This window comes from Xenopus laevis, chromosome 2S (assembly GCF_017654675.1).
Source record: "Xenopus laevis strain J_2021 chromosome 2S, Xenopus_laevis_v10.1, whole genome shotgun sequence".
NCBI classification, from domain to species: Eukaryota; Metazoa; Chordata; class Amphibia; order Anura; family Pipidae; genus Xenopus; species Xenopus laevis.
In genome coordinates, this window is record NC_054374.1 from 64,038,897 (window position 1) to 64,058,363 (window position 19,467).

At 45.2% G+C, this 19,467-nt stretch overlaps 9 non-coding genes across 9 annotated transcripts; 4 read left to right on the forward strand and 5 right to left on the reverse strand.

Moving 5' to 3' along the window:
- Positions 1–1,328: 1,328 nt before the first annotated feature.
- Positions 1,329–1,399, reverse strand: trnag-gcc. Its single transcript has one exon. It is a non-coding gene; the product is annotated as a tRNA-Gly (tRNA).
- A 108-nt stretch (positions 1,400–1,507) lies between these two features.
- On the forward strand, positions 1,508–1,580 carry trnak-cuu. Its single transcript has one exon. It is a non-coding gene; the product is annotated as a tRNA-Lys (tRNA).
- Positions 1,581–2,269: 689 nt separating this feature from the next.
- Positions 2,270–2,661, reverse strand: trnag-gcc. Its single transcript has 2 exons — positions 2,626–2,661; positions 2,270–2,304 (listed from the first exon to the last, which is right to left on the reverse strand). It is a non-coding gene; the product is annotated as a tRNA-Gly (tRNA).
- Positions 2,662–2,769: 108 nt separating this feature from the next.
- Positions 2,770–2,842, forward strand: trnak-cuu. Its single transcript has one exon. It is a non-coding gene; the product is annotated as a tRNA-Lys (tRNA).
- A 696-nt stretch (positions 2,843–3,538) lies between these two features.
- trnag-gcc lies at positions 3,539–3,609 on the reverse strand. The gene has a single exon. It is a non-coding gene; the product is annotated as a tRNA-Gly (tRNA).
- Positions 3,610–3,717: 108 nt separating this feature from the next.
- trnak-uuu lies at positions 3,718–3,790 on the forward strand. The gene has a single exon. It is a non-coding gene; the product is annotated as a tRNA-Lys (tRNA).
- Positions 3,791–4,486: 696 nt separating this feature from the next.
- Positions 4,487–4,557, reverse strand: trnag-gcc. Its single transcript has one exon. It is a non-coding gene; the product is annotated as a tRNA-Gly (tRNA).
- A 191-nt stretch (positions 4,558–4,748) lies between these two features.
- Positions 4,749–4,819, reverse strand: trnag-gcc. Its single transcript has one exon. It is a non-coding gene; the product is annotated as a tRNA-Gly (tRNA).
- A 141-nt stretch (positions 4,820–4,960) lies between these two features.
- Positions 4,961–5,033, forward strand: trnak-cuu. The gene has a single exon. It is a non-coding gene; the product is annotated as a tRNA-Lys (tRNA).
- The last annotated feature ends 14,434 nt before the right edge of the window (positions 5,034–19,467 follow it).

A 19,467-nucleotide genomic window follows, 5' to 3' on the forward strand; every position in this document is an offset into this window, starting at 1 on the left:
TCTGACCCCACACCAGCAACTTGCTGCCCTGCCATAAGGGGACCCTGCCCAATATCCCCTACTGATGTGGGCTGTGACATGACCTCCTCCTCTTCATCAGACATGAATGCCCCCCCCATTCCTGCCTGATCATCAAAAAGATCCTGGGTGTCTGGGCCCAAGTCCACCTCAGGATCAAATAAGAGGGATGGGGTGTCATCCCACACTGAGCTAGCAGGTGATGCCACCTCCTGCCGCTCACTGGTGCCCGCTGCAGACGAGGTAGCCTGGGTCAGCCAGTCTACCACTGCCTCTGCCTGCTGCGAGCGTATGGGTCGCGAAGCAGTGGCAAAAAAATCTGGCACAGTCCTACGTGTGCCAGTTGCCCCACTGCGACCCAAAGCCACCTGCTGCTGTGGCATTTGCTGCTGCTGCTGCTGTTGTTGCGGCTGCTGCTGTTGTTGTTGTTGCAGCTGCTGCTGCTGTTGTTGTTGCAGCTGCTGCTGTTGTTGCAGCTGCTGCTGTGATGGCAGCTGCTTTGATGGCAGCTTGTGCTGCGACTGATTTACAGTGCCCAGACTGGGCATGGCACATGGGCTGGGCTGTTGTGGGGTTGGATGCCCACGGCCAGCACCACGGCCTCTTCCTCGGCCACCCCTTCCTATCCCACCCTTCTTCCCACCACCACCACCACCCCTCCCCCCTCTCCCACGGCCCGTCATATTGGGCAACTAAACTTAAAAAAATATATATATATATAAGGGGGGGTTTGGATATTTCGGGGAAGGAAAGGAGAAAAAAATAAAACCCTCAACTAAATCCCCTCAGCAGAAGTGTGCACCCACAAGGAGTACACACACCAGCACAGACAAAGACAAAGACAGTTAGCCCTAAAAAGGGCTATTGGGTGGTGAGCAGGCAAGCAGAAGAGGGAAAACAGTAAACTGAAATCCACAACCTCCACTTGCACTGATTAAAAAAAAAAAACTCTCTACACAAACTCCACTAGCTAAATCACACACAAATCTCTCACTATCCTGCTCTCTCTACCTCTACCAGAAACGCCACGAGTAATGGCCTCTGCAGCTCCTTATATAGCCAGTGGGATGGCACAGGGATGGCTCACATCTTATTGGCTGCTGTGGGTGACGTTCAGTTTGTCGCGCGTCTTTTTGTTTTGACGCGCATTAGCGGCGTCGCGGCTCGTCGCGCGACGAAAATTTCGACGCGCGGCGAAACGAGTCGCGTGGCGAATTTTTGGCGCAGAAATTCGCCGCGAATTTAACCATGGCGAATTTATTCGCCCATCCCTAGTCTTGAATAGCAATCCCCCGGCAAAACGCAGCTCGTGCATTGGCCGGTAATCGAACCCGGGACTCCCGCGTGGCAGGCGAGAATTCTACCACTGAACCACCAATGCTTCCGGTGCCCTGAGCTGTGTCTTTCTAGGGAAACGCATGGGAACCACTGACGCCATGCCGTCGGCACTCACCAGTCCCGGAAGGGCCCACCTGTTGAGCCAGCTGCAGCCCGGCTAGCTCAGTCTGTAGAGCATGAGACTCTTAATCTCAGAGTTGAGGGTTCGAGCCCCACGTTGGGCGTCTGCCGTCGTCGTTTTTATACCGTTGCCACCCACCAAACATTGGGAACGTGTGAAACGGGCATTTGGATGCAGAACATAAGGCAACTTATAGCCTTCTGTATAGCTGCGCGACAGCTGCGGGCCTTTCCGAGCAAAGGCTTTCCGCTCCCTGGGGACCCGACAGAAAGCAAAGATCACCATGCCGACCTTAATGTGTCTGAACTGAGGGCCAAAAAACATTGCAACTTACCTAAAGCCAGCACTGCATTCACAAAGGAAAAGAGCCTTTGCTAGTCCACCGGGACACCAAAGAAATGTAAGAAAAAAGACAAAAAACACATTCCCATGATATCGAGCACAGATGGCTTTTTCCTTTACCACCCTATTTGCAAAAGATTCATTCCATCTTGGATCACCTGACTGCGGCATGTCAAGCAGCTGGATCTTCCGCCTGGAGGGCAAGCTGATTTCAAGCAGCTGGATAGTCCTCCTGGATGACAAGTTGATCTTGTGCAGCTTGCAAGCGCCAAAAGCTAAAGAGGGCCTTTGTTACTTTTCTCGGGGAAAGAGGCTTCACTTGGAAACATGACATAGGTTTGCAAGCGACTGCTTGCGTTCCTGCCTTTTCCTCGCGCTAACTCCTATTCATTTCGGCAAAGAGCGTGCAGGGAAGTCTTGAATAGCAATCCCCCGGCAAAACGCAGGTCGTGCATTGGCCGGGAATCGAACCCGGGACTCCCGCGTGGCAGGTAGGGATGTAGCGAATGCCGATAATGTGTTCGCGAACGCCGGCAAAAAATGCGAACAGTTCGCGAACAGTTCGCGAACTTCGAACATCCGAAAATCGTTCGATTCGAACGATCGAAGGATTTTAATTGTTCGATCGAACGATTTTCGTTCGAATCGAACGAAAATCGTTCGATTTTAGCGATCGAATGGTCGAATGATTTTGACGCGAACGCCTATTGGCGAACGTCGTGCGATGTTCGCGAACTTGCGGCGGACGCGAACAGCCGATGTTCGCGCGAACAAGTTCGCCGCCGAACAGTCCGCGACATCCCTAGTGGCAGGCGAGAATTCTACCACTGAACCACCAATGCTTCCGGTGCCCTGAGCTGTGTCTTTCTAGGGAAACGCATGGGAACCACTGACGCCATGCCGTCGGCACTCACCAGTCCCGGAAGGGCCCGCCTGTTGAGCAAGCTGTGGCCCGGCTAGCTCAGTCGGTAGAGCATGAGACTCTTAATCTCAGGGTCGTGGGTTCGAGCCCCACGTTGGGCGTCTGCCGTCGTCCTATTTTTTACGGTGCCACCCACCAAACATTGGGAACGTGTGAAACGGGCATTTGGATGCAGAACATAAGGCAACTTATAGCCTTCTGTATAGCTGCGCGACAGCTGCGGGCCTTTCCGAGCAAAGGCTTTCCGCTCCCTGGGGACCCGACAGAAAGCAAAGATCACCTTTCCGCTCGCCGACCTTAATGTGTCTGAACTGAGGGCCAAAAAACATTGCAACTTACCTAAAGCCAGCACTGCATTCACAAAGGAAAAGAGCCTTTGCTAGTCCACCGGGACACCAAAGAAATGTAAGAAAAAAGACAAAAAACACATTCCCATGATATCGCGCACAGATGGCTTTTTCCTTTACCACCCTATTTGCAAAAGATTCATTCCATCTTGGATCACCTGACTGCGGCATGTCAAGCAACTGGATCTTCTGCCTGGAGGGCAAGCTGATTTCAAGCAGCTGGATAGTCCTCCTGGATGACAAGTTGATCTTGTGCAGCTTGCAAGCGCCAAAAGCTAAAGAGGGCCTTTGTTACTTTTCTCGGGGAAAGAGGCTTCACTTGGAAACATGACATAGGTTTGCAAGCGACTGCTTGCGTTCCTGCCTTTTCCTCGCGCTAACTCCTATTCATTTCGGCAAAGAGCGTGCAGGGAAGTCTTGAATAGCAATCCCCCGGCAAAACGCAGCTCGTGCATTGGCCGGGAATCGAACCCGGGCCTCCCGCGTGGCAGGCGAGAATTCTACCACTGAACCAACAATGCTTCCGGTGCCCTAAGCTGTGTCTTTCTAGGGAAACGCATGGGAACCACTGACGCCATGCCGTTGGCACTCACCAGTCCCGGAAGGGCCCACCTGTTGAGTAATCTGTGGCCTGGCTAGCTCAGTCGGTAGAGCATGAGACTTTTAATCTCAGGGTCGTGGGTTCGAGCCCCACGTTGGGCGTCTTCCGTCGTCGTTTTTTTTACGGTGCCACCCACCAAACATTGGGAACGTGTGAAACGGGCATTTGGATGCAGAACATAAGGCAACTTATAGCCTTCTGTATAGCTGCGCGACAGCTGCGGGCCTTTCCGAGCAAAGGCTTTCCGCTCCCTGAGGACCCGACAGAAAGCAAAGATCACCTTTCCGCTCGCCGACCTTAATGTGTCTGAACTGAGGGCCAAAAAACATTGCAACTTACCTAAAGCCAGCACTGCATTCACAAAGGAAAAGAGCCTTTGCTAGTCCACCGGGACACCAAAGAAATGTAAGAAAAAAGACAAAAAACACATTCCCATGATATCGAGCACAGATGGCTTTTTCCTTTACCACCCTATTTGCAAAAGATTCATTCCATCTTGGATCACCTGACTGCGGCATGTCAAGCAACTGGATCTTCCGCCTGGAGGGCAAGCTGATTTCAAGCAGCTGGATAGTCCTCCTGGATGACAAGTTGATCTCGTGCAGCTTGCAAGCGCCAAAAGCTAAAGAGGGCCTTTGTTACTTTTCTCGGGGAAAGAGGCTTCACTTGGAAACATGACATAGGTTTGCAAGCGACTGCTTGCGTTCCTGCCTTTTCCTCGCGCTAACTCCTATTCATTTCGGCAAGGAGCGTGCAGGGAAGTCTTGAATAGCAATCCCCCGGCAAAAGGCGGCTCGTGCATTGGCCGGGAATCGAACCCTGGCCTCCCGCGTGGCAGGCGAGAATTCTACCACTGAACCACCAATGCTTCAGGTGCCAAAAGCTAAAGAGGGCCTTTGTTACTTTTCTCCTGGGAAAGAGGCTTCACTTGGAAAAATGGCATAGGTTTGCAAGCGACTGCTTGCGTTCCTGCCTTTTCCTCGCGCTAACTCCTATTCATTTTGGCAAGGAGCGTGCAGGGAAGTCTTGAATAGCTATCCCCCGGCAAAACGCAGCTCGTGCACTGGCCGGGAATCGAACCCGGGCCTCCCGCGTGGCAGGCGAGAATTCTACCACTGAACCACCAATGCTTCCGTTGCCCTGACCTGTGTCCTTGTAGGGAACCGCATGGGAACCGCATGGGAACCGCATGGGAACCGCATGGGAACCACTGACGCCATGCCGTCGGCACTCACCAGTCCCGGAAGGGCCCATCTGTTTAGCAAGCAGCGGCCCAGCTAGCTCAGTCGGTAGAGCATGAGACTCTTAATCTCAGGGTCGTGGGTTCGAGCCCCACGTTGGGCGTCTGCTCGTCGTTGTTTTTACGGTGCAACCCACCAAACATTGGGAACATGTGAAACTTGCATTTGGATGCAGAACATAAGGCAACTTATAGCCTTCTGTATAGCTGCGCGACAGCTGCGGGCCTTTCCGAGCAAAGGCTTTCCGCTCCCTGGGGACCCGACAGAAAGCAAAGATCACCTTTCCGCTCGCCGACCTTAATGTGTCTGAACTGAGGGCCAAAAAACATTGCAACTTACCTAAAGCCAGCACTGCATTCACAAAGGAAAAGAGCCTTTGCTAGTCCACCGGGACACCAAAGAAATGTAAGAAAAAAGACAAAAAACACATTCCCATGATATCGAGCACAGATGGCTTTTTCCTTTACCACTTTATTTGCAAAAGATTCATTCTATCTTGGATCACCTGACTGCAGCATGTGCACCATCTCAGCCCCTTCTGGTCCCAGACTGCAAAGTGCCTTCTCAGGCGATGACAATTCAGGCAAACTGGGCATGGCCCTCATGTACAGCACTGGGTGCAAGGTGAGTATTTTAGAATCCTGCAAACCTCAATTTGTTTATTCAGGTATCAGGTTCCCCAGCTTAAAAACTTTGCAGTTTCTGCAGGCCTGGTTTTGTATCGTCTCCTTAGACATTGTAAACTGTAATGCTTGGTCTGACGGATGCGCAATTAGTCACCAAATTTGACAAGCTCATAGATTGGATACAGTTCTCCTTCAGTCAGTCCATGTCACAAATAAAATAAATAGAGTAATCAAAAGCGAAATTTAAAGAGTATCATTGTCCAGACAAAATACAGTTGTTGCGCATCTTCCAGAAAACATCCAGAAGTTGATAATGAAGAGCCAAATTATTTAGAAACATTTGATTTCTACATAGATCTTATAATAACACCTCTCATAAAAACTATACTCATAGCACTCACTTTGGTAATCAAACAACTAAGAGTTTCTGCAACTGACTGAATGATCTCAACCTTCTTATGTCTCCACAATCCTTTTTAACTATTTTAATATTGTTACTAAATCCTTTCATGTCTTATTCAGCTACAGTACAACTTATTCACATGATCCTATGCCTTCATCATTACTAAAACAATGTTCCTCTGCCCTAACTTTAGCTGTTACTCATACAGTATATTCAGTTCATTTTTAGTTCTGGTACTTTCCCCATTTATTTTAAACAGACCTGTGTCAAGCCCATTTTTAACAAGGCTTCACTGGACCTATCCTGTCTATCTATCGCCATGTCTGTCATTTTACCCTAACATCCTAAACTCCTAAAACATTTTTTTCTGCACCCATAACCTGCTGGATATGGAATTTTTCTAACACATCCTCTTCACTAGTTCATCCTAATGTTGAGGTGCCTCAACCCTGTTCTGTTCTCACTGTGCACTCTCACTTTAGGAGGCCTCAAACTGAACCTAGTTAAAATAGAGCTCATGATCCTCTCATCCAAATATGGCTCATCGCCTTCTGTTATCACTACTATTGATGGCTTGACCATTAATTCTCTTAATTTGGCACACTGTCTGAGAGGTTATCTTGAACCCAGTAGCATTAACACTATTAATGCCACTGCTAAAACATTGCAATATATGCTGCTTACCTTCACAAGTAATAGCTAAAATGCTAATCTATGTACTTAAACTATCCCATTACACTACGGCATTCTTCTACTAATTGGTCTCCTAGAGTCACACCTGGTAAAAATCCTATAATTACGAACCAATTAAACTGCAGCAATTTCAACAAGTCTCACAGGCCCAAAGACATCAACTCCACTTGCTTAACAAAACCAAAAAGAAGCTCCTATATTACAACCACCTCTTCTTTGAGAAAGATAAAAAAGGGCAGCTATTGGCATTCCTCCTCTGGGAAAGCAATGCCCTAGTCCCCATTACACAGTTATGGTCCCCCCAGGGGCATCAACGACACATTTGTCCAATATTTCAGATGCTCTGTTGGCCCACACAAGTTGAAAATACCCAGAGTTTAAGGAACTACCTAAACAATATTTCCCTGGAGAAGCTAACTAGGCAATAAAAAACACCTATTGGAAGAGCTATTGACAGTTACTGAAATCAAGGATGCAATCTCCTCCTTCCCTACTGGTTAGATGCCTGGACTGGACTGCATCCCAATAGACTGATACAATCTTAACCTAGACACTTTGACCCCCAAGCTGCTCTAGTTATATGAGGCAGCCCTTGTTGCTGGCACCCTACCCTATCCCTTTGGGAAGAACTTATAGTCTTAATACCCAAGAAGGGTGGTGACCCAACAGACCGTGCTGCCTACAGGCCTGTCTCACTTCTCTCCAACAATGTCAAAATTATAGCAAAAGTATTATATATAATATATAAGTATTATATAACTGCCTCACCATGGGTATTCTATCTAAGTGCACCCTGGCCAATCTGGTTTTATGCCAGGCCGGGCAACTGACATCAACATATGCAGATTATACACAAACCTCAATCTGGCCCAGTTAGGGGGATACCTGGGAGTGGTGGGCTCCCTAGATGCTAGGAAGGCCTTGACCTGACTCGGTGGAATTAAGGTATCTATGGAAGGTGATGGCAGCAATGGGCTTTGGACCTAAATTCACTAGCTGGGTTTGGCTGCCAGCCCAGTAGCCAGACTCTGCACACAGTAGCGTTCGTTTCGGGGGGCGGGCCCTGGTGCGTGACGCACAGCCGGGCCCCGCCCCCTCCGTGCGGCCGCATTTGGCCACATTTTCAATGGAGAATGGACTGCTGGGGGGCCCTGAGGGGGTGTGGGCCCTGGCCCTCTCGCACCCCCTGCTCCCCCGGTAGTTCCGCCACTGTCTGCACAAACAAATTCATTTCTGACTACTTCAACCTAGGCAGAGGCACTAGACAGGATCCCCCTACTTATTTGTACTGGTTAAAGAGCCCTTAGTGACTTTCATTCGCACAACCCCACTACTCAAGGGCCCCTCATTGGTGTACCTGGCATATGAGGGGCAGTCCCTTATGGCACTCCTGGGGTTAGATGACCAGTTTGGGGAGGTCTTGGGGCTCCAAGTTAATTGGCAAAATCTACCTACATGTGGCTACATAACCATATACCTTCCCCCTGCCCCCCCCCCACAGAATTAGAATGTGTCAAAGTGTTTAAGTACTTGGGAGTGTGGGTTATTGTGAATCCATGAAGATAAGGAGTGCTAAATATAGACCCAATGGTACAGCAACCAGGTTCCAACCTCATGCATTGTCATAGTCTCCCACTTACCTACTGGGGTGCATTAATCTCATAAAAATGGTAGTATTTTCTAAACTACTTTATCTTTTTCACAATCCCCAATCTCGCTCCCATACAGTTTATTAACCAGACTTGACTCCATGGTATGTTCCTTCATATGGAATAACAAACAGCCACATATAAGCCTAAAGATTTTAACAGCCGCTAAGAGCAATGGTGGTTTGGCCCTGCCTCACTTTTTTATACTACTTAGCTGCCCAGCTAGTCTATGGTGTCTTGGTTCTCTCCCTTGGCTGACAATGCTGCATTCCCCATCTCAGTGGAGGCAGGATCGAAAATGGAACCTTTGGTGTGGGCAACATTACTTAGTTATGAAAAAAAAAACCCTCCAAAATGTTACCTCTGTGGCGCAACCCTGTGTTAAAACACTTCCTTACTGTTCCTGATCTCTGGATGATGTTTAATATCAAATATGTTGGTCAGCTGTATGATGATCATAGGCTAAAGTCCTTTGCAGCCTTAACTGCAGAATACAATATCCCTAGGTCTATGAGTCCATTTCCTACCCCTCTCTAAACTCACATAACTATTAAAGGAACAGTAACACTGTTGTTTATTTGCATAAGCTGTGTTAATAAACCTTTGAAGGATGTTAGAATGTTGCAGCCTGGGGAATAGTGGGAGGAGACTGGGAAGCTTGTCACTGTGTGTGTGTGTGTGTGTGTGAGATATAACAATGGCGACAAGGACATCTGAACCCTCTGTGCATCCCCCTGAAAAGTTTCTGCAGCACCCAGGAGAGCCTGCAGTGTCTTGGGATCTCTGGTATGAACAGTTTTCTATCTATTTACTGGCATCTGGCCTGGATGAGATCTCCCCTGAGAGAAAAAGGGCCCTGTTACTTCACTCCCTGGACTCTGAAGCATACCTCATTTTCACAATTCTGGGAGCAGATTCCTTATACACTGCCACAGTACAGGCTCTGGAGAATTACTTTAAACCTGCCCCAAATGCTTAAGTGGCCAGAGTTCAGTTTCGCAGACACTGTCAGGCTGAAGAGGAACTTATACATCACTATGTTGCAGAGCTGAGGTGGCTAGCAGTCCCCTGCAAGTTTGGTCCCTTGCACGATGAAATGATTAGAGACCAACTTATTGAAAAAACGACAAATGCTAAACTTAGAGAGAGGTTGCTTATGGAACCAGATACACTTACTTTACAAAAATCTGTGTAGCTGGGGTGCCAAATGGAAATGGCTTTGCTGGAGGCCAGGAATATGCCCCCTTCAGGAGGGAGTGAGGTCTCTGTTCATGTACACAAGCTGACTGACAGTAAATCTAATGCACACTGCTTCAATTGTGGAGGCAGCAGCCATAAAGGTGGCATGAAACTGTGCCCAGCACAAGGGAAACGCTGCAGGTGCTGTAACAAATTGAACCATTTTGCTAAATTCTGCTTCTCAGTGCCAGACACAACGGTTCATAATCTAGAACAAAATGACTGTACACCTGATAATAGTGAGATTAATGCGGTGGGTAAGGATAATGAAAATTTCAAACTCTGCCACTGTGTGATTGCTAATGTCACAATTCCACTGCTTTTGGAAACTGGAGCAAAGGTTTCTATTATAAACTCTGCTTCATACAATGCATATTTTCGGTATTCGACCATGCATCAATTACCTGAGCCAAAACACAGAGCAGAACTCGCTTTGTTTCTAGGATTCACAAACTATTATCTACGTTTCGTAGCTGACTATGCAAATATCACAACACCACCACGTGCCTTACTTAAAAAAAGATGTGCACCGGGAGTGGACATCATCGTGTTCCCAAAAATCGTATTGCTTCAGCACCAACCCTTGTGTATTTTTTAACAAAGTCACCTACATTTGTCTCTTGTGATGCTTCAGCTGTTGCCATAGGTGCAGTTTTATCACAGATTCAGCATGATGTGGAGCACCCTGTTGCTTTTGCTTCTCGAGCTCTCTCTCCAGCTGAGCAGAAATACGCAGCAGGAGAGCAGGAGTCACTGGCCTGTATATGGGCTTGTGAAAAGCGGCATCGTGGCAGGACGTTTACCCTGAGAACTGATCACCAAGCCCTAACTTCCTTGCTGTCTACATCAGGATCTGGCCATCACCCTCTTCGTATTCAGCGATGGTCACACAGGTTATATCAATACAACTTTGAAGTTTGCTACAGACCAGGAAAATTGAATCAAGTAGCAGATTACCTGTCACGTATAGTCCTCAAGTCTGAGGAGACAAAGACTGCACAGGAGGAAGAAGACACATTGATGATGTCCAATTCCTTAGTCTTCACAGTTACACCACAAGATTTGGTGACCTCATCTCAGAATGACCCAGTGATTCAAGAAATACTAAACTACTTAAGTGGAGAATGGCCATCTGTTTTAGCAGGACACCTTCAGTCATACTACCAAGTGAGAACAGAGTTGTCACCCTGGAAAGATGTTTGTTTAGTACGAGGGCACAGGGCAGTAATTCCAACTGCACTAAGACCAGCAGTCCTCAGGATGGCCCATGAAGGACATTTGGGTGTGGTAAGAACAAAACAGCTTTGCAGAGAAGCAGTATGGTGGCCTGGCATAGATAATCAAATTGAAACCTTGATTCGAAACTGTGAACCATGCTTACTGAGTGGGAAAAATTTGAAGAAAACGGCTGCTCCACTACAAGTTAGGCCTTTTCCCCAAGCCCCATGGGATACAATTCAGTTGGATATATGCGGAGAAATAACCATAGCACCACAACACCAGACACTTGAGAAAGGGCCTTGGTGCCCGAAACATGTTGTGTGGATACTTAATAAATCCTAAATGCAGTTATTCTGCCTACAGCGTGTGATTCCCATACTTTGACAAAACCGTGATTTACAAGAGGAGGCCAGGGACGGAGCTTCCAGGGAAACACATAGTCTGGCTATACTAAAAGTGCGGCTAATGAGTGTAAACTTACTGTAGAGACATTTGTTGGTTGCATTTGATTTATACTCTAAATGGCCAGAGGTAGCTACAGTAGGGGTGATTACCTCAAAAGTTGTCATCACTACCTTAGAAGGATGGTTTTCATGGTGGGGACTTCCACTAGAAATCATTACAGACAATGGCCCACAATGTGTCAAAATATTTTGAAGATTTCCTTCAATTGAAGGGCATGAGGCATATTTTAACACCACAATACCATCCACAGGCCAATGGAGGTGTGGAACGTTTTAATCAAACTTTAAAGAATGGCCTTAAGGCACACCTACATGAAGGCCTTCTATTCAGCAAAGCTTTAACTACAGTTCTACAGCACTACAGGTCTGCACCCCATAGCGCAACTGGGGAATCACCAGTAAAACTGACGTGAACGTGAGTGTATCTGTGAACGTTTACGTTCACAGATAAAAGTAACGGAACCCAGAGACTTGCGAGCAAGGGTAAAAACCTATTAGAGCAAAACAAAAGCTAACCATGATTCAAGAAGAAAAGCCAAGACAATTACTCTTAAGGTTGGGCAATGGGTGAGAATAAGAAAACCCTCAATCAGGTCAAAATTTGATCCCATATTGTCTGACCCCATTCAGATCCACAGTCAGTTGGAACCAGTCACCTACAAATTGCAGGATGGATCTACTTGGCATGTGAGCAGTATATCACCTGTTTCTGAGCCTTCACAGGTGTGGAACACTGCCTCTAACTGGCATTTCTGTTATGATACATCGAATGTGGTTGCACAGCCACAAACACCAGAAAACCCATCAGGCAATACTCCACCCCGTTGAACGGGCCACTGAAATATGTCAAAGTTCAGCCTGCACAAGCAACTTACCTAGGCATCTGGATGACTGTACTTTATAAGGTTTCCAGGTTTTGAAGCATAATAGACGGGCGGGGAAGAGGTTGTGTGTTTACTTAAGCTGTGTTAAGTTTTATAAAGTTAATTACCTTTGAAGGATGTTAGAATGTTGCAGCTTGGGGAATAGTGGGAGGAGACTGGGAAGCTAGTCTCTGTGTGTGTGAAATAAAGATGGTGAACTGATAACAGTCTGTCTGCATTACTGAGATATAACAAACACCAACAAATGAAAGTGCATTAATTTAATTGTTGGGGTTGTTTTCTCTGGAAAAAAGGGGACATGATTACACTTTACAAGTACATTAGAGGACATTATAGACATTTATATACCCATAAAGTGGATCACCGTACCAGAGGCCACCCCTTTAGACTAGAAGAAAAGAACTTTCATTTGAAGCAACGTAGGGGGTTCTTCACAGTCAGGACAGTGAGGTTGTGGAATGCACTGCCGGGTGATGTTGTGATGGCTGATTCAGTTAATGCCTTTAAGAATGGCTTGGATGATTTTTTGGACAGACATAATATCAAAGGCTATTGTGATACTAAGCTCTATAGTTAGTATAGGTATGGGTAGATAGAATTTGATTAAAAGTAGGGAGGGGTGTATGTATGGATGCTGGGTTTTCATTTGGAGGGGTTGAACTTGATGGACTTTGTCTTTTTTCAACCCAATTTAACTATATAACTATGTAAATATAATGCACTGTTGGCCTGCACTGGTAAAACGGGTGTGTTTGCTTCAGCAACTCTACTATAGTTTATATATAAGTTGCTGGGTAGCTGTTGGGGCAGCCATTCAAAGCTGAAAAAGGATAAAAGGTACAAGTTACACAGCCAGCTGATAATAGATACAGTATACAATAGGATCCTTTAGAACTTATCTGTGATCTACTGTGTATCCTGTGCTTGGATGGCTATCCCAGTGGCTACACAGCAGCTTGCATATATAAACTATAATAGTCTTTCTGAAGCCAACACCCAAGTTTTATCAGTGGACGGCAACATTACATTATTTATTCATTACTTAAAAACACTTCCATTTTTTGATGTTACTGTTCCTTTAAGGACCACGCACCATAAACGATTAGTGTTTCGTATTTACTCTATCCTTAACACACAGAGAGGAAACTCCTTTGCACAATGTAATACCAAATGGGCCTTGGACATACCATACTTAGACCCTGATGACTGGGATCTAACCCACCCTTACCCACTGAAATTAGCATTAAGATATCCTGATACAATACCATACAATACACAGAACTTATTTCACACCAGCCCGACTATATTCCAGGCCTTAAACCGGATAATTCATGTTTTACTTGTGGGGCTAGCCCAGGTACATTTTTTCATGCCTTCTAGACTTGCCTGATAAGTCAATAAGTTCTGGGGAAAAGTGGTTTACTTTATATTGGAAACACTAGACATGCCAAACGTGCTATCTCCAGAGGCATGTCTATCGGGACTGGAAATTCTTAAAGGGGAACTCCATAAAAACATAACTTAAGCTTTTTGAAAAGTAAATATAATCTGCAATATACATCAAACAAAAATGATGCAGACTTTTCATGATTTTTAATGGTTTGGAAAAGTTCCCTGAGCCTAGCCCCCTGCTCTCCTTCTGATCTGTCTGACTGCTTTGCTGAGCTGGCTGACTACGGTTACTTTGTATCAGCAGCCATCTGTCCTCCCCCTGCATCCTCCAAACCCCACAATTCCCTGCATACGGAAAGCATTTTAGGACATCCTCAGGGAAAATCGCTCTGCCGCATGCAATCTCCTAAAGCAGAGGAATGCAGCATTGCCTGCTTTTTCTCTCACCCATCCTTAAAGGCTGCAGTCGCACCTCCCTCCTAAATCGGGAGGACTGAGGACTGAGGAGGGAGGGCTGAGGAATGAGCCATGAGGGGGGAGATTGCAAGAGCATATGTGGGCAGCACGGAGGTCGACTGCAGCCTCTGGGGATAAGTGAATATAATAAGAGGCCTTAGAGGTCTGCATACTTCTTCATAGGGAGAGCGCAAGCAGGAGCATGTGTTCTCCTGATGCGTTCTAAAATGCGTTCCATACCTGCACACGTGATTTCCATAAGTTACATAGTTACATAGTTAAATTGGGTTGAAAAAAGACAAAGTCCATCAAGTTCAACCCCTCCAAATGAAAACCCAGCATCCATACACATACCCCTCCCTACTTTTAATTAAATTCTATATACCCATACCTATAATAACTATAGAGCTTAGTATCACAATAGCCTTTGATAGTATGTCTATCCAAAAAATCATCCAAGCCATTCTTAAAGGCATTAACTGAATCAGCCATCACAACATCACCCGGCAGTGCATTCCACAACCTCACTGTCCTGACTGTGAAGAACCCCCTACGTTGCATCAAATGAAAGTTCTTTTCTTCTAGTCTAAAGAGGTGGCCTCTGGTACGGTGATCCACTTTATGGGTAAAAAGGTCCCCTGCTATTTGTCTATAATGTCCTCTTATGTACTTGTAAAGTGTAATCATGTCCCCTCGCAAGCGCCTTTTTTCCAGAGAAAACAACCCCAACCTTGACAGTCTACCCACATACTTTAAGTCTTCCATCCCTCTAACCAATTTATTATTATATATATTATATTTTAGCCAGTTCTCTATCCAGGTACAAATACTATGTTCCAGGCCAACATTCCTTAATTTAACCAGTAACCTTTTGTGTGGCACTGTATCAAATGCTTTAGCAAAGTCTAAGTAAATCACATCCACTGCCATCCCAGAATCGAGGTCTCTACTTAACTTCTCATAAAAAGAAATTAAATTAGTCTGGCAAGATCTATTACGCATAAAACCATGCTGGCACAAACTCATAGTATTATGATTTGCTATGAAGTCCAGTATCTTATCCTTTATTAACCCTTCGAAAAGCTTTCCTATCACTGACGTCAGACTAACTGGCCTACAGTTTTGAGGCTGAGAACAGGATCCTTTTTTGGATAGAGGCACCACATTAGCAATTCGCCAGTCTCTCGGCACTATGCCAGATCTCAATGAATCCTGAAAAATTAAGTAAAGAGGTTTGGCAATCACAGAGCTAAGCTCGCTAATTACCCTGGGATGAATACCATCTGGCCCCGGACCTTTGTTAATCTTAACATGTTCTAGTCTCTTTTGAATTTCATCATGTGTGAACCATGCATCATTAGTTGTATTACTAGAATTGGTACTGTTAAGAAGGAAACCTTCACTTACTGGTTCCTCATTTGTGTAGACAGATGAAAAATATGAGTTCAGAATCTGCGCTTTTATTTTGTTTTCATCAACCAGCTGACCCCCCTCTGATAGTAAGGGTCCCACCCCTTCCTGCTTCATTTTTTTACTATTAACATATAAGGAATAGAACATCATAGTGCAATGCATTATGGGTTATGTAGTTCCTGCATGCTGTCTGTAAGCTGTGGAGAAGTTCTTACAATTTGTAACATCAGTGTTTAGTCCCTCCTTCCCTGTCAGTATTTCAAATGATGCAGAAAGAGAAGAACTGTTAAACAGCTGGATTTCAGCATAGAAAATGGCATGTATCCATACTTTTTGAAGAAACAGGTAACTGTGATAAGTATATTAGGGGTTTCTGTGTAATGTGGGCGTCTTTATCAAATTCTGGTTTGGAACCCAGAGTTCTCCTTTAATATATGAAGCACTTCCTCTTTACAAGCTAACATACATAAGCAGAGGTTGCCGAGACAAATTTGTTTGGGGACATGGGCCGACACACTTGACACAACTACTCCCCAGGCTACCAGCTAACAGGACATTACCCACCTATGCCCAAATAGAAATTGATGTATGCTCCACAGCCCAACCCCCTCCGACCTCATCCCCCTTTTCTACACACTCATATGTATATAAAAACGGTTTGATCTTCTACTGCCAGTACTAGCAGTTTTGAGTTATCCTTTGAAGAACTGCCTAAGGGTTGGGGCAGACAAGCAGATTCGAGGAGATTTAGTCACCTGGCGACTAATCGCCTCTTCTGCGTGGAGACAATCTTCCCGAACTGCCTTCCGTCTGCTTGAATGAAGAATCGCCTGCGCTAATTTCTGAAGTCGCCCCGAAGTTTCCCCGTAAGGCAACTTCGGGCGACTTCGGAAAACGAATCGCCACGAGTGTATTAGCACAGGCGATTCTTCATTCAAGCAGACAGAAGGCAGTTCGGGGAGATTGTCGTCACACAGAAGAGGCGATTAGTCGCCAGGCGACTAAATCTCCACGAATCTGCCCGTCTGCCCCAACCCTAACCTGTATGAACAACCAATGTATGCTCTAGCTGACATTTTTTCCCTTGTGTCGCAGGTGAAACTAATAAAAAATAAAACTTAAAAAAATCCTATTATTGCTGCTTGTCTCACTGTACGTCCCTGTACTCCGTTCTGCTTAGAGTCACCATCTTTTCATACCATCCACTCCCACTACCAACTTTCATATAAAACCTTTCTACCTTGCTGCTCCTTATTTCTAGAACACTGTCCCTGAATTCCTCCATAGGTAATACTCAACCTTTTAAATAGAAAGTCAGATATTGGATCCATTATCCAGAAACCTCCAAATTACAGAAAGTCCTCATAGATTCCATTTTATCCAAATATTCCACATTTTTAAAAATTATTTTCATCTCTGTAATAATAAAACTGTACATTGTATACAAACTAAGATATAATAACCCTTATTCGATGCAAAACCAGCCTATTGGGTTTATTTAATGTTTATATGATTCTCTAGTATACTTAAAGGAGAAGGAAACCCTTTTGAAAAAAACCCATACTCCCACCCCAGGTAGACCCCCCCTCCCTCCTCCCCCCAAGCTAACTACCCCCCGGGGAAATGCCCCATACTCCATAATTACCCCTCAGTGGAGTTCCACGCATCCATCTTCCACGTCCTCTGTAAGCTGACTGGCATTCGCAGCTGGAGCAGTTTGCCGGTTTGCAACAACTGTCATGTGCAGAATTACACGGAAATTTACGATCTCCCAGTAAGCTTACAGAGGATGCGGAAGATGGATGTGTGGAACTCCGCTGGAAGAATCTGCACTGAGGGGTAAGTATGGAGTATGGGGCATATCCCCGGTGGGGTAGTTAGCCTGGGGGGAGAAGGGAGGGGGTCTACCTGGGGTGAGGGGTACGGGGTTTTTTGCAAAATGGTTTCCTTCACCTTTAAGGTATGAAGATCCAAACTACGGAAAGCCCCAGGTCCTGAACATTCTAGATAACAGGTCCCTACCTGTACTACCTTTGGGAGCACTAGAATATATATTATCTTCTCTAGTCCAGTCCTGCCCAATGCCCAAACCTCTGGCATGGGCTAGTAATATTGCAGAGGCTTTACAATCTGATATCAACAGAAAAGTCATTCTGAAGCCTTTGGAAGAAAATTGTGAACAATTTTATAGAAGAGTCATTGCTGAAAGTACTGAAATTAGCAGTCAGCAATTGTGATGCCTGTAGCTGCAAAAACACACTGGGACACCAATATCCCCTCTAGCACAATCTATGTTTGCTTCCAGTCGAAGGAGAAATCAACTGTAAAGTAAAAAAACCCTACCCCCTACCCTAAATAGACCCCCCCTCCTTCCTAAAGAGTCAGGGGCATTTGCCCAGGGTAGCAGCTAGGCTGGGGGGGGGGGTATATGTAGGGGGTAGGGTTAGACACGTTAGAAGCTCTACAAAACATCATGAGAAAAAGACTCATGGTGAAAAGTTTTTCAGAAAGTGTGGGGAATGAGCAGTCTATTTTAAGAAGGAAGCCTTTTGGCGAATTCAAGTCTATTTTGAAGTTGTTTTTTTAGATTAAGATATACAGTATAGTCCAGGAACTAAATTATGAAGTCAAAATGACCAGGGTAGACTTAAAAGGTGCTTATGTGAACATTCCAATTTCCTAGACCACTCATCAATAGTTTTGTATTAATTGACTTTTTCTGGCCTTGCTGCCTCGTATTCGAGCTTTGGTGAGAACTCAAAAGATACTTATCATCTATGCTTATTCTGCCCAGTGAAGGCAGAAAACAAGACTTTCATTCATTTTGATCAATACTGATGTATTCATCAATAACAGTTAGTGATGTGCAGGGTTGAGAAAAGCCTGACACGCACCTGACCCGAAACTGGCCAACCCACCCTTTCCCCCTTTATTTATAGACCTGCGCCACCTTGTCAATGACGTCACAAAAGGGGCAAAGCAGGCATAGGTTGCAAATGGTGCACTGGTATCGAGCCCGTGGGTATCGGGGTCAGCCCACACATCACTAATAACAGTCAATTTGTAAATATTTTGGTTAGCTAATCAATTAGGATTTAGGTTCTGTTAATATGAACACAACTGTTTGTGTGGGGAGAGCATTTGCTGGAAAACTCAGTTCAGGTACAATCGAGCAAGTCCCAAAAACTTTACAGCTTCAATTGAAAGAGATCAATGCAGTCCACGTAGCACTTGTACACAAACAGGCTGAATCATACCATACCTGTAAATTTAGATAATATGACTTTGTGTTGATTAAGTCCCTTCCTCTACCCTTTATCTCGAAAACAGCAACAAAGCACAAGCTGTGATACTCTCTCAGTGGCCAAGGTTCCACAACTTTGAAAAATGGCCTTAGAGCAACCATTAACACTTCTGAAACAATGATGTCTGCTAAGCTAAGGGAACATTATCTATCAATGTCCAATTTAACTTGGTTGATGTTGGGAGGGAAATAATGTCAAAGAAAGGTTTCTCTAATAGTGTAATTAAAACCATTCTGGCATCTTTGAAAAGTTCAACTTCATTCAAGTACTACAAAATTTTGGGAAAATGTGTTCCCTGTAGCAAGAACCCCAGCAATTTTCCCCATAACATTCTGAAGACGCTGTTGTGGAATTTCTCCAGAGAGGTCTGGATATTCAATGGAGTCTCTCAACTCTACAGGGCAAACTATCAGCTCTAACAGCCTTTACCAGAGTTCAGTGGTCCACTTTCCCCTTGGTTCTATATTTTTTTTTTAGGCTGTCAAACATGTAAAGCCTGTTGTTAAACCTAAGGTTGTGCCTCAGGATCTTATGTTAATACTTCAAAAGCTAGCAGAATATCAGTTTGAGCCACTTAAAAGTTATGCCTATGAATCTCTCTCTCCTGGAGAGCAGCTTTATCAATGGCCATAACTACAGCCTGCAATGTCAGTGAATTAATTCCAGTTGGAAGATTTGTGCAGAGCAGCATGTCTTTTCCAGTGGATATTATCACTAACCTTGGACTGGTGCTCCATTTGCCTGAAAAACACACCCACTCAGGGTATTATTCCACTTAGTGCTACACTATCT